At 45.2% G+C, this 12,916-nt stretch overlaps 1 protein-coding gene across 10 annotated transcripts in view; it reads left to right on the forward strand.

Moving 5' to 3' along the window:
* Window positions 1-12,916, forward strand: part of OSBPL1A (oxysterol binding protein like 1A) — a 135,659-nt gene that overhangs the window by 64,530 nt on the left and 58,213 nt on the right. Inside the window, exon 1 of one of the 10 annotated variants that reach the window (XM_043539724.1) lies at window positions 1,435-1,630. The exons of the other annotated variants lie outside the window; for them this stretch is intronic. The gene's annotated coding sequence lies outside the window, so the exon portion shown is untranslated. Of the gene's footprint in view, window positions 1-1,434; window positions 1,631-12,916 lie in introns of those variants that run through there. 10 annotated transcript variants of the gene reach the window in all.

Consider the following 12,916-nt stretch of genomic DNA (forward strand, 5'->3'; position numbering starts at 1 on the left):
CAAAGGGTCTTGCAATCTCTTTCAGATGTGTTGTGGGCTTCTTTGACACTCATGTCTGCTGCAATCTCTGGACCCCTTTTCATAATCACTACCTGTTTTCATAGCCTCTCTAGATCCCAGTTCCTTTCCCTTTTTTATGGCTCTTTGATCAGACTTCTTCCTTGCCTAATGTCCAGTGTCGCACTCATTTTACAGTGTCTACTGCACTAATTTTGTTGAACTTTGCAGCCAGTAATCTATTTAATGCCACCTTTCTCTACAAATTTGTAGTTGTGAAGGAAATGCCTTATCTCATGCTCAATAGTTTATCTAGTTTTTATCAAAAATTGATCTTTTTCTGGTGTATCATTTATTTAACCTTTTCGGGTACTAAACAGTGCAGCTTGCAAACTTGTTAGAATGTAAAGTTAACTTTTTTTAGAATGCTGCTGTGTATCAATCATATTGGGTCCAGTGTTTGACCTTTGGAAAAAATGTTAACTAGCAAGAAGGAATGTCCTCTTCTCCATAGCACACCCCTTCCTGTGTGAAGTTGTAGCATATTTATACAGTACATACACCAATGGTACTCCTGTGTCTGAGAGTCCTTACTAATGCATTATAAATTATATGCCTTCTACCTTTGCATTTTTAAACTAGTATGGGAGTTCAGCTTCCAACTCTTGGTTGCATTGTGAGAAAACTTCAGCCTGCCCGCTCGCTCTCTCTTCTCTGCCCCCCCCCCCCCAAAAAAAAAAAAACACATCAGATTGGGCAAGGTGATTTATGAAGGGTAAAGCTGATTTGGTAGAAAGCCTTAAAAACCTTTTTACAAACGTTGCACGTTCTGGATGAGTTGGTAAAGGTCGCTCAGTGCCTGGCTGCAGCTTGTCAGAAGGCGAAGGCGGCATTTAGGAATCAGCCAAGGGCCTGTGCGGTGGGGATAAGGTTATGCGTGTGGACCTGATGCGCGAAGCGTGGCGGCGGGACCTTACAAGAGGGACTGGGGTGTCGCTGTAAATGCAGGAACATGACTAGACCAACCCTTTAAGCACACCCCACTTTGCCCTAGAGTGCTTTAGGGAGAAGGGCTGCGGCTCCCGGCCGGGCTGGCTCTGAACCCACAGCGCTCGCTCGGACCCTGTGGGAACTGGGGCTAAGCCGGGCCGAGCCCGCGCCGTTAGCTTCTGCCGCGCGTTGGGCAATCGCCTTCCCCGACCCGGCCGGCCGGCCGCGGTCTCGGTCTCTCGCCCGCAGCTAGAATGGGCCGCGGGAGGGGACGGCGGCCGCCCGGGCAGCCCTGGCCCTTCCCACTCGCCCCGCGTGCTGGCGGCTGCAGCGCAGGGCCGGGGGCATTTCGGAGTGGTGCAGTGCCCCCGCGCTCCGGAGCCGGGCGGGGAACCGGCTTGTCTCCTGCGCCGGGCCCCGCTCGGCTCTCGCGATACGCCCCGCGGAGGGGCTGGGACTGCCCCTGGTCCCTGGCTGGGATTGGGAGCCGGGAGCGGCCGGCTGAGAGCCGGCGGCAGCAGCGCGGCGCACGGGTGTCCGCCATGCCCCCGCCAGCTGCAGAGAGCTCCGCCCGGGCAGCGCCCCGCTGGGTCTTGTGAGAGCCGCGCCAGGGCACTGCGGGACCCGGCAGCCAGGGCACGAGGTACCCGAGGCGCTCGCGTCCCCTCTAATCTGGGGGGAGCAGCTGCAGCAGCCTGTGAGCCGGCCGGGACGTGGAGGTGATGGGAGGGACTGCTCTTATCCCTGCTCACTAGGAGACTGGCCCTCCGCGTATGGTCAGGACACGGGGCAAGGTGAACAGGCTGGACCCTCCCGCTTTAGAGGTGCTTAGCCGCTAACCGTCTCCTTATTCATGGTGTCTTTTGTGCAACTACAAACCTGTCCACTTACTTGCCTTGGCGTCCACCTTCTGAAAGTTAATAGGTTTTATTGCTCTCCTTGTTGACGCTGGGATGAAACTCTAAACATAGATCATCTAAAAGTATTCACTAAACCATTAAAAAGACTAAAGAGTGATTTAGGAAGCTATTCGATTATCTTCAGTCTGAATTTTTACTGAAGCCTCTAGTTTGTCATTGAAGCTCCATCATCAGAACAAGTGAAACCTGGAATGTTTCCGGTGGTGACTCTAGCACAAGGTTAGTTAATCTTGTTGGAAGCAAGCTTTTCCCTCCTGCTGGATCTAGTATCCTAGCTGAACTTGCGTTCTACCTACAATCTGGGGCAGTTTAACCTGGTTGTTGACCATGACATTAGTAACCTAAATTATTGTATTACTGTAGCAATGGCACAGTTAAAGGGGCTCTACTTAAATGTCCCCAAAATCCTAAAACTGCAGACTGGTATTATCTCAATTCAGTATAAACAGGTTTTAAAATCTATTTTCCACAGTATTAGAACTTCATTTATTGCAGCACCAATAATCTGAAAGAGAAGCTTGATTAAACAAAAGCAAAGCTGATGTAACTTGGTTTTTTCATCCTCTAGCACTATAGAAATACAAAAAGTATGCTGAATAGTAATTTAGATCTTGGTAAAATTCACTTCTTATGATCAAAGGTGTCATTAGTAACAGAGGTAGTAACCTCTTTATACAACAGGATTTTAAAATTGACTTTATTGACTTTAAAAATTAAAAATTAAAATTTTTAAAGATTGAGATCTTACTTGCACTCTTGCCTGTTTTCAGTTTCAACAATTTTCTCCTTAGTTAACTTGCCTGAATCTTTTTCACTGCCTGTGGTAAAAGTTCCAAAAGATAATTTAACTGATAAATGGCTGAAAGATTTTATTAAAGAGGGTAAATGGGGAAATGCAAGTTTATTTTTGCAGATTATTTTAGTCCGTGTCAAATGTTAGGCTTGGTATGTACATAATCCAGAATAATGCATTCCCTTTGTGCATTCTCTGCACTAACTTTTGTCAGGAACCATTCACAGTATGTTTAACTTGGGTAGATATATCAAGGTGTGGTACTTCACTAGTCACATGTGCATAATTAGCATGACGTGTTCATATACATGCATTTGCAATTTGAATGATAGTGCTTATACCAGCTGTTAGTATGATGTCTATGTAAAAGGCCAGTGGAGAGGTGATTGCTTTTTATTTGTTTCATGTTGCTTTAAATAGCTTGGAAACTTCAAGCTATGCCCAAGTCTAGCCTTGTAAATGTTTGTCGGTGTTGTCTCACTCTGTGTTCTCATTTTACACGCCTATATTTAAATTGGATTGCATGCTCTTCCAGTACATAAAATTCTCTGTCCCGTACAGCTCCTTGCGCAGGGGTGTCCATGTTGTGACTCAGGAGCCCGTTTGTGAAAATCAGAGATCTAAATTATCCTTCAGGGTGACTGCGGTAACTGACTCAGTTGTCAGTTGAAAACTGAGCTGCCCCCAGTTTGATTTGTACTGTGTATTGAATAGGTTCCACTGCCTCCTATGGGGAGAAAGTATGGGGTGCCTCCCCTACAGCCTCAGATGCCCACGGCGTGGGCACTGTGAGCAACTGTAGCAAAGGGACAGCAGCTCCCCCCACTGCCCATTCAGTGTAGTGCAGGAAAGTAAGGAGAGCAGCTCTGATTGCTACATTGCCTGCCAGTCTTGTGGGACCCTTGGAACAGAAAGATAAAAGCTCAACTGGCTTTCTGAGTCTAGAGGAGCACCTAATGAAGGATGCCTCACAGCCATCCAGGACATCTGGAAGACAGGGAATAAAGCTGAGAACCAGCAACCAGTTACTGATTCCATGATTCCCTTTTCCAGCCCTCACTCAGGTGAGAGCAGTCTGGACGCTGCTCTACTTAAACCGGCTGGTTGTGATCCACAAGGGACCTTGTGCCCTCTGGGGATAGCCAGAATGCAGTGTGCTGTGACCATGCCCTCTTCCCAACCTCTGACTTGCCACCTGTCATAAAGGAGGAGGCATGGAAGCTGGCTCTGGAGCACTGGGGATGCTCCCTTCTCCCTTGCACCCAGTGGGAAACTTGCAGGTCACTTCTGCTCTCTTTCCACCACCTGAGCACAGCAAAAGGGATAGAACAGGACTAAAAATCTACTGCAAAGTAGATATTGTGCCTCCTTTGCCCCTTTAGAGTAAGAGTCATATGTTTTCTTTAGACTGAAAACATTTGACACTGACTGGGACCTTTGGTACAGCTAAAATGTTCTGATGTACAGCTGGCTTCTCTGCTGTTGTCTGTTAGATCTGAAGGTTCTTCCTATCATAGTCCATGTCATACAGTATCACCATGCTGAATGCAAAGTTTAAGTCCCTACCATTAGGGTTTGCTATCTGAATTAGGGTTTGTCGGCTTCAGCAAGTTTTACCAGTAATACTCATCTAGTTACACCAGTGTAATCCTACTGATATAACATTCCCTGCCACATCCCAATCTGGAGGCTTTTCTAGAGGAGTCACTTTTTTCAGTAAGTAGATAAACCCCTTTTCTCAAGTGACAAACTGAATTAAAGAACTATTTTTTTTTTATTATACCAGAATGAGTGTCAACATAAGCAGTTAACCTGGTTAACCATATTGGTTTAAATTCACACCTTGGGTTATATCAAAAAAGTAACTACATACGTCAAAGAATGGCACACCTATTTGGTATGGGAGGACAGTTATTGGTGAGATAAGCCTTACAAAAAAGCTTATCACTACCGTATTATATTAGTGCTCGAAGGCTCCAGGCATGGGAGGTGCTCCTTGTACTGAGGATATGAATACTTAAAAGAACACCTGGTCCCTGCTACCCAAAGAGTTTAGTCTGAAAGACATGAGTGGGAGGGAGAGAAAATGGACTTCTGCATGTGAGAAGAGGCATAAGGGTGAAGCTGAGCACACATCTTGTTGGCTCCAAGTTTTTATAAAGTGTGTCCTGACAGCATGGTATGTAATATTCTTTTCCATCCCTGCAGGAGAGCTTAAAATTTTTTCTTCCCACTGATGTCCTGAGAGAGGGAAAACTAGCCATGTTAGAGGGATCCTCTTTCCTCCTTCACATAATTAAGGGGAGAGAGTTGCTGAAGTCCAGTAAGCCCAAGGCCTTAAGTTGCCTTAAGTAGGGTGGTTGAGGAATGTTCTTCTGATTCCAAGCCTGTGTGCCTGGACCAGGTTTAAAGTATGTGAGCTGTGTGCAGAACAGCTGATGGTCTGTCCACTAGGATACACAGTCAGTCTAACCTGTTCAATATGTAATTGCACAGTCAAAGTCTGGTGCCATTATATATTTTGTTTTTCTCTTGGTACCATTATACATGTTTCATATTTCTTTACTCACTTTATATTAAAAAAAAAAAAAAAATACTGTGTAGCTACCAGCATAACTTGGTACTACAAGATAACTTCAAATTTCCATCAGGTAAATAGGGCATTAGCATAGGAAAGCTCCTGCCCCCCCGCCCAAAAGAGGCTAAAGACTTACACTTGCAGTGCACTATTGCTATTGTAAGTTGTTTGGAGCAGAGATCCTTGTTTTATACGGTGCCTAGCACAATGGGGTTCTGACCTGTGACTGGGTGCTACTGTCATATAAATAACTGATATTCTTCTGTTTTGATAGTTAAAATGCAAACTCTGATTGTTACCCCCTTGCCAAAAGCTCAGTTGATGCAACGTTTTTTCATTATACTTTTTTTGAAGAATGAGTTTTGATTAAGGGGAAAAAAAGTTGTCCTCTCTCAGCAATTTGATTTTTGACTGTACTGGGTAGTGTGTTTGCATATAATTTCTATCAGCAAGATTCAGCATCTCTAGCTGTTTAACCACAGTGGAATTCTGTGGGTGAGACAAACTTTCACACAGGCTAGTTTAAATCTGGCTTTGATCAACTTGAGATATGAGACTGAAGGGAAAATGCCCTCAGCCACTCTAGTGCATTAGCTGCTTACTAATGCACATACTGGAGTGGCTTATTGCTGATGGAGTATGGCTTGTTAGTTTTATTCCATTATTAAACAGTCCCATGGAATTCATGCAGTGTTTCACTAGGAACTGCTTTACACAGGATTCTGGAGTTTAAAGGATGGTTAAAAACTGTCTTTTTTCTTTAATGTAGCCTCTTCTTCTTCTCCTTGCTTCACTTCTGTTCCCCACAGGCTGCCCCAGGTAAATAACTTTCCTCTCCCCACATTAACAAACGACAAAATATCCCCCACAGCATTTTATGGCTAGAACCTCAGAACGAAATCTTAGAGTTGGTGTACAGTTGTGACATCATAAAGGCCCAAACAGCTTAAGGAATGTGGTTTTGGAGAATCTGGTTCTGCAAGCAGAGACTAAACAATCTGTAGAATACAGAACCCCTCTCCTCTGGAGTGAACAGAACTATTTTTAGCTCAAGATGGGAAGAATGGCGGCCAAAGGCACAAAATGTATTAACACTTAAGCCTACACTACAACCTTTGGTTGACTCAAGTTACGTTGACATAAAGCAGCCTCGGTTGGTGTATCATTTTGTGCACATCCATAACTGGCTCCTTGCGTTGGTGCTGCACACATTCGTCAGGAGTGCTTGTCGATGCAGAGGGGTGCACCATGGAAAGTGTGCTGCTTCTTTGAGTGCTTGTTTACGTCCATTCCAGTCGGGTGTGTGTGCGCCGCATGCACAGTTGGCGGAAATTTTTCACCCAGCAACTCCCATTGGGTTGTTTGTGGAGCCCCCTGGAGTGGTGCCTTCATGGCGCTCAATATATGACCCTGCCAACCTGGCCCCTCCTCAGATCCTTCTTACTGCCTGTGACGGTTGACGTACTGCGAGTGGCTTGCGTACAAGTTCTTGTTTTCCCATGCTTTCTAGTGTAGTTTATCTCAGTAGTTCATAGTTCTAGTTTTAGTAGTAGTAGTTCTGTTGGGGGGTCCTCAACAGACCTACTCCAGCCTTTGTAGTAGTAGTTCTGTTGGGGGGTCCTCCTCCACTCCAGCCTTTCCCCTTGAGGACCTGAGGGCATGCCTCTTTCCCCATTTTACCTATACTTACACCAACCTGTAAAAGCTACAGTTGCTGTATGTGAAGCTGTGGTTGTCCTTAATGTCCCCTGGGGTAGAGTGGTAGAGGCAGGAATGTGGCCTCTAATACGATGTGGAATGTTGCGGGGGGGAGGGTGTAGGGAGGTACTGTAATGGAGTTATCCGTGGACTGTAAAGGGAGGAAAGGCTGGGATTTTTGAATGTGTAGGGCCACCAGAGTCTGCAGCATCTGTGTTTTGATGCTAGAGAAGCCCCATTTATGTCCTGGTGGATCTCCCTCTCCTTTTGTTGATGGAACATCTGGGCCTTTCTCCTCTCTGATCTTTTCTTCTCCAGACTGTCTGCAGCGTTCACCCTCCAAGCCTTTTGCTCATGGTCTGATGCAGGTTCTCGTAGAACATGTCCTCCGGAGTCGTCGTCTTTTCTTTCCCTCTTTCCCCCCCTCCTCATCTGGCTCAGGGATTTGACGGTGTGGCGTGGGAACCCCCTCAAGGCTGCTGCAGCACCAGCTGCAGATAAAACAGATATTTTTGTCAATCTAGTTACAATGGAAAGTGAAAGTTGAGTCAGAATTCCATTCCCTTGCTCCCCTGACATTTTAACAAGACATGCTTACTGACGCTTCTGTTTTGGAGTGCTTGTGCATGGTGCCCCTCATAGCTCCAGCCACGGTGAGTGTGGCCTGCTGGGATGAGGGAATTGCTCAGTGAACATAAGAATGGCCAAACTGGGTCAGACCCCTGGGCCATCTAGTCCAGTATCCTGTCTTCCAACAGTGGCAAATGCCACGTGCTTCAGAGTGAATGAACAGAACAGGCAATCAAGTGATCCATCCCATGTTGTCCACTGGCAGTCAGAGGCTAAGGATGCTCAGAGAATGGGGGTGCATCCTGGCCCTTCTTGGCTGACAGCCATTGGTGGAGCTATCCTCCATGAATTTATCTAGTCCAGGTCTGCACTACAAACCTATATCTGAATAACTGTGGCTCAGGAGTGTGAAAAATCCATACCTGAGTGGTGTAGTTATACCACCGTAACCCTACACTTAGACCATACTATGTCAACGTGAGAACTTCTCCCACTCCCATAGGTAGCGTCTCTCAGGGAGGTAGATTAACTGCACTGCCAGGAGAGCTTCTCCCATTGGCATAGGAGTGTCTTCACTAAATCACTACAATAGCGCTGTACGTGAAGAAAAGCCCCTAGTTCTTTTTTTAACACTGCTTTTAGTCTTGGCCTTCACATCATCACCTGACAATGAGTGCCACTGTTTGACTGTGTTGTGTGAAGGAATACTTCCTTTGTTTTAAATTTGCTGCCTATAAATTTCATTGGGTGGTTCCTGGTTCTTGTTATGTGAAGGAGTAAATAACACTTAGTTTCTCCACACCAGTCATGATTTTATAGACTTCTGTCATATCCCCTCTTAGTTGTCTTTTTACAAACTGAAAGGTCACAGTCTTGTTAATCTCTCCCTCACACCAAAGCTGTTCCATACCCTTAATCACTTTTGTTGCCTTTGTGTACCTTTTCCAATTCCAAAATATCTTTCTGGAGATGGGGTGACCACAACTGCAAGCAGTATTCAAGGTGTGGGCATACCATGGATTTATATAGTGGCATTATTATATTTTCTGTCTTATCTATTCCTTTCCTAATGGTTCCTAACATGATTAGCTTTTTTTTTTTTTTTTTTGACTGCTGTTGCATATTGAGTGGATATTTTCAGTGAACTATCCACAAATGATGCCAAGATCTTTCCTGAGTGATAATCACTCATTTATACTCTCTCATTTTGTATGTGTAGCTGGGATTGTTTTCCAGGGTACATTACTTTGCATTTATCACCATTGAATTTTTGCCATTGTGTTGCCCAGTCACCCTGTTTAGTAAGATCCCTTTGTAACTCTTCAGTCTGCTTTGAACTTACAACATTACTTAAGATACTTATGTGCAAATTTTGTCACCTCACTCTTTACCCCTTTTTCCCTATCATTAATGAATATTTTGAACAACACATGTCCCTCCAGGATCTGTACTGGGACCAGACTATTTACCTCTCTCCATTGTGAAAATTGATCACTTATTCCTACCCTTTGTTTTCTGTCTTTTTTTAAGCAGTTACTGATCCATGAGAGGACCTTCTTTCTTATCCCATGACTGCTCACTTTGTTTAAGAGTTTTTGGTGAGAGACCTTTCTGAAGCGTTTCAGAAAGTCCATACACAATATCTACCGGACCACCCTTGTCCATATGTTTGACACCCCCTCCTCCCAAAGAATTCTAACGCGTTAGTGAGCCATGATTTCCCTTTACAAACGTCATGTTGACGCTTCCCCCAACAAATTGTTTGTCTGATAATTCTGTTCTTTACTATAGTTTCCACCAATTTGCCTGGTACTGAAGTTAGGCTCTCTAGCCTGTCATTGCCAGGATCGCCTCTGGAGCCTTTTTAAAAAAATGGTGTCATTGATTGCATGAAACTCTGAGTATAGGGCAATGGTACTGAACACTGGCACCATTTTCCACCGGCGGCGGTGATTTCTAGCTGATCTCCCTCTCCTGAGGGTAACAAGGGCACAGAGCACAGTTGCTGCTGGCATCGCAAAGCTGCCCTGGCCCGTATGCTGCTAATCTGTTTACTGCAGTGGTGACTGCCAAAGTTGTTGCTGACGGGCATGGGAAAGTGTTCCTCCACAGAGGGAGAAACGAGGCTACCATCCCTAGAAAATGGAGGGAGAGGATTGCAGAGCACCTCCATGACGGTTTCATCAAGATGTCTCGGAGACTTCAGTGGACATCCCTGTGTGCATAAACTGCTCTGGATGGCCCCTCTAGCCTGACTCTGCAGGGATATGAAAAGCAGATAACTCTCTACCTCTCTTGGTTGTACTGCTACCTCTTCTAGAATGAATACGTTTAATGAAAAGTTGATAGCTGTGTCCTGTAAAGGCAGGGGTGCCATTAGTACATCATTGTAATGGGAAATGCAGTTACACGCTTACCTGAGATTCCTTCCCCTGCATTGGGCTCCCCCATGTTTGACTGACTGGGCTGCCGTGGAGTCTCAAATAGATCCTGGCTCGCACCATAGCTGGACTCCCAGGTTGGATGTCCCCCATCCTCTTCGTCATCCTTGCTGTTCACGCCACAGGCCTGTGGCTTGGGCTCCTCAGAGGTATCCACAGTGCTCTGCGGGGTGGCAGTGGGGTCTTTGCCAAGTGTGGCATGCAGCTCTTTGCTAAGTTACAGACCTGATGCTTTTACAGTGGGCTGACTTTGGGCCTCCCTGGCCTTCTGCTATGCCTGCCACAGTTCCTTTGCTTTCATGTGGCATTGCTGCTGGTCCCTGTCATACCCCTTCTCCTGCCTCCCCTGTGAAATCTGCTTGTAGATGTCCATGTTTGTACGGTTCATCCATGGAGGCTGTATGAGCACAGCTCTTCGTCACAGGCCCAGGAAATCCATCATCTCCTGTCTCCTCCAAGCCAGAGTATGTCTGGCATGCGCAACCGGCCGGCATGGTTGCTGGGCAGTTGCACACAACAGTGGAGAGCTGCTAAGTGTGGGTGCCAAGCTGGGCAATCAGGAAAAGGCATGTCAGAACTTTGCTGGACTTCAAAAAGTGGGCCTTTCAGTCTCTGTGACCTCCAGCTTGCCTCTTCACACACAACCACTATGTGGACTTAAGTATTCAATTTAAACCTTGCAAAGCCTATAGCATTGCACAAGGTGCAAATCAGTGCAGAATTTGTCCTGTTGTCTGCTTTAGCTCAAGTTCCTGCAGTGTGCACTTGGTAACTTTTTTGTTACAGCTGGAATATGACTAAACTTGAAGTCTTTTATATCTTAAAATGTGGTTCTAAATATTACTGTTGTGCCTTTCCAAATTATTACCTTGTCTTCTGAGAACTATATTTTTTAATTCTGATTTGAGTCATTGCAGGTATTGTTAACGGCATAGCTGGTGAATACTAGATTACTCACAAATGATAGAACTGTTTAAATTCTGAAAATCGCTATTTTAGTTTGTGCACATCACCCTCATAAAACATATTTTTATATATTTCTAACAGCCAGATACTGTGACAAAGCTCTGTCCTTGCTGCCGTGGGTCCTGCGTTTCCTGGCGGATTTTGCTAGCCTCAGAGGCTCACTGTGACCCTCCACCTAACCCTTCTCTCTCTAGAAACAAGGGTCAGTCTACTGAGCCATTTTCATCATAAGCCAGTGAGGGAGGTGAGGAGAAGTTATTCTTCCTTGCACAGTCTCTGTCTCCCAGTCTGTGATTAACCAGGGGGCAAAGGTGGGGGGGAGCCCGGGCCCACCCTCTACTCCGGGCTCCAGCCCAGGGACCCTAATAGTATCAGCTATGGTAGCTGACCTTTTAGAAACATGACATGTACAATTCCCTGGGCTACTTCCCTCACTTCCTCAAGCTCCACTTCACCCTTACCTCAGGGCCTCTTTCCTTATGCCTGATATGGTGTGTACTACTCAGTCTCTCCAACAGCACAACTTCCTCCCACAGCTCCTGACATGCCACCCACCTGACAAATTGGGAGGCTTTTAACTAGTTTCAGCCAGCCCTTGATTGGCTTCAAGTGTCCCAATCAACCTAGCATTCTCCCTGCCTTCTGGAAAGTTCTTAATTGGCCCCAAGTGTCTTAATTGACCTGGAGCAGCTGCCATTTCACTTAACTGGTACCAGGGATTTGTTTAGGCTGGAGCTAATATATCTGTCTCCCACTACTTTTCTATAGCCATCTAGCCTTGCCCCGTCACAATACCTTTCAGTAAACTGTAAAAGCTATGTGAGTAAAGGGCACTTATGCCACTCTTTATTTAATTTGCTTGTTAAAAGATTTAAACTAAGTCATACACTTCTGTGAATAAATGTTTTTTGGTCTTGCACCAAAAAGGTGGATGACGGCATTGTTACATGGGCAGAGCCGATCAGCAGTCTACAAACAAAGTGTCACTTATGTTGTGTGAAAATTGAGGGCAGAATATGGCTGCAAATGAGCAATGACCTGAAGGTTTTGTCTTAAAATATTAGCGTATTCACGTTTTGTCATGAATATCCTGGATAGCAAGGGTAAGAAGAGCATTGCCTCTGTAAACTTAGCTTTATCTGTTGTATTTGAGTACTCACAAATGCAGTTGTCATCAGCACTATGTTGAGTAAAAGAGCTAACTGTTGGTCTGACAGCTCTGGAGACAGAATTTCTCCATTACAAACAGATATAACAGTGCAGGCTTCCTCACACCCTTCTGCTCATGTGCTCCACCCTGACCTTACAAGGGCCACCTCTTTAGCTAAGGAGTAATTCAGTCTCCATGTCCACCGACCGTTTCCTGTCTACTTAGACTGCCAACAGGCATGACTTTTGTGGAGGTAATTATATGGTGTGGCACTTATCCAGTAGAAATTCTTCTGTTAAAATTGCAGCTAATCTCTAATTGAAGCTTCTTGGGTGTTTGTTCAAATATATCTACTAGGTGAAACTGACTAGAAACTAGAGTGAAAATTGATTATCTGAATGGCGCAAACGAAATATCACAGTAGGGATACAACTATAAATGTTCTTTCTTTGAATGCTCTTATGTCTTCCAGATCTAATGGCCTCACGTAGGTTAAGAGCCAAACTTTATGCCTAGTGGCTTCAATGGAAATTTCATTCAAGTAATGAGCTGACTGTTTGGACTGTAAAAAACCATCCCAGAGCTGTCCCTTCTCTCCCCCCCCCCCCCCACCGAAAAAAAAAACACCATCTCCCACATCCACACGAGTTCATGGGGAACAACTCCATCCTACAGAGTGGCTGTAGGATGGACTATTTGGAGTATCTGGGAGTATGATAAATGGTCAGTTGGCTCATGGTATGTGATCTTTCTTAAGACTTCCCCAATTACCAAAGATACATAATAAAACCAGCAAGTTGTACCATGGAAATA

Source organism: Chelonia mydas, chromosome 2, assembly GCF_015237465.2.
Source record: "Chelonia mydas isolate rCheMyd1 chromosome 2, rCheMyd1.pri.v2, whole genome shotgun sequence".
Taxonomy (NCBI): Eukaryota; Metazoa; Chordata; order Testudines; family Cheloniidae; genus Chelonia; species Chelonia mydas.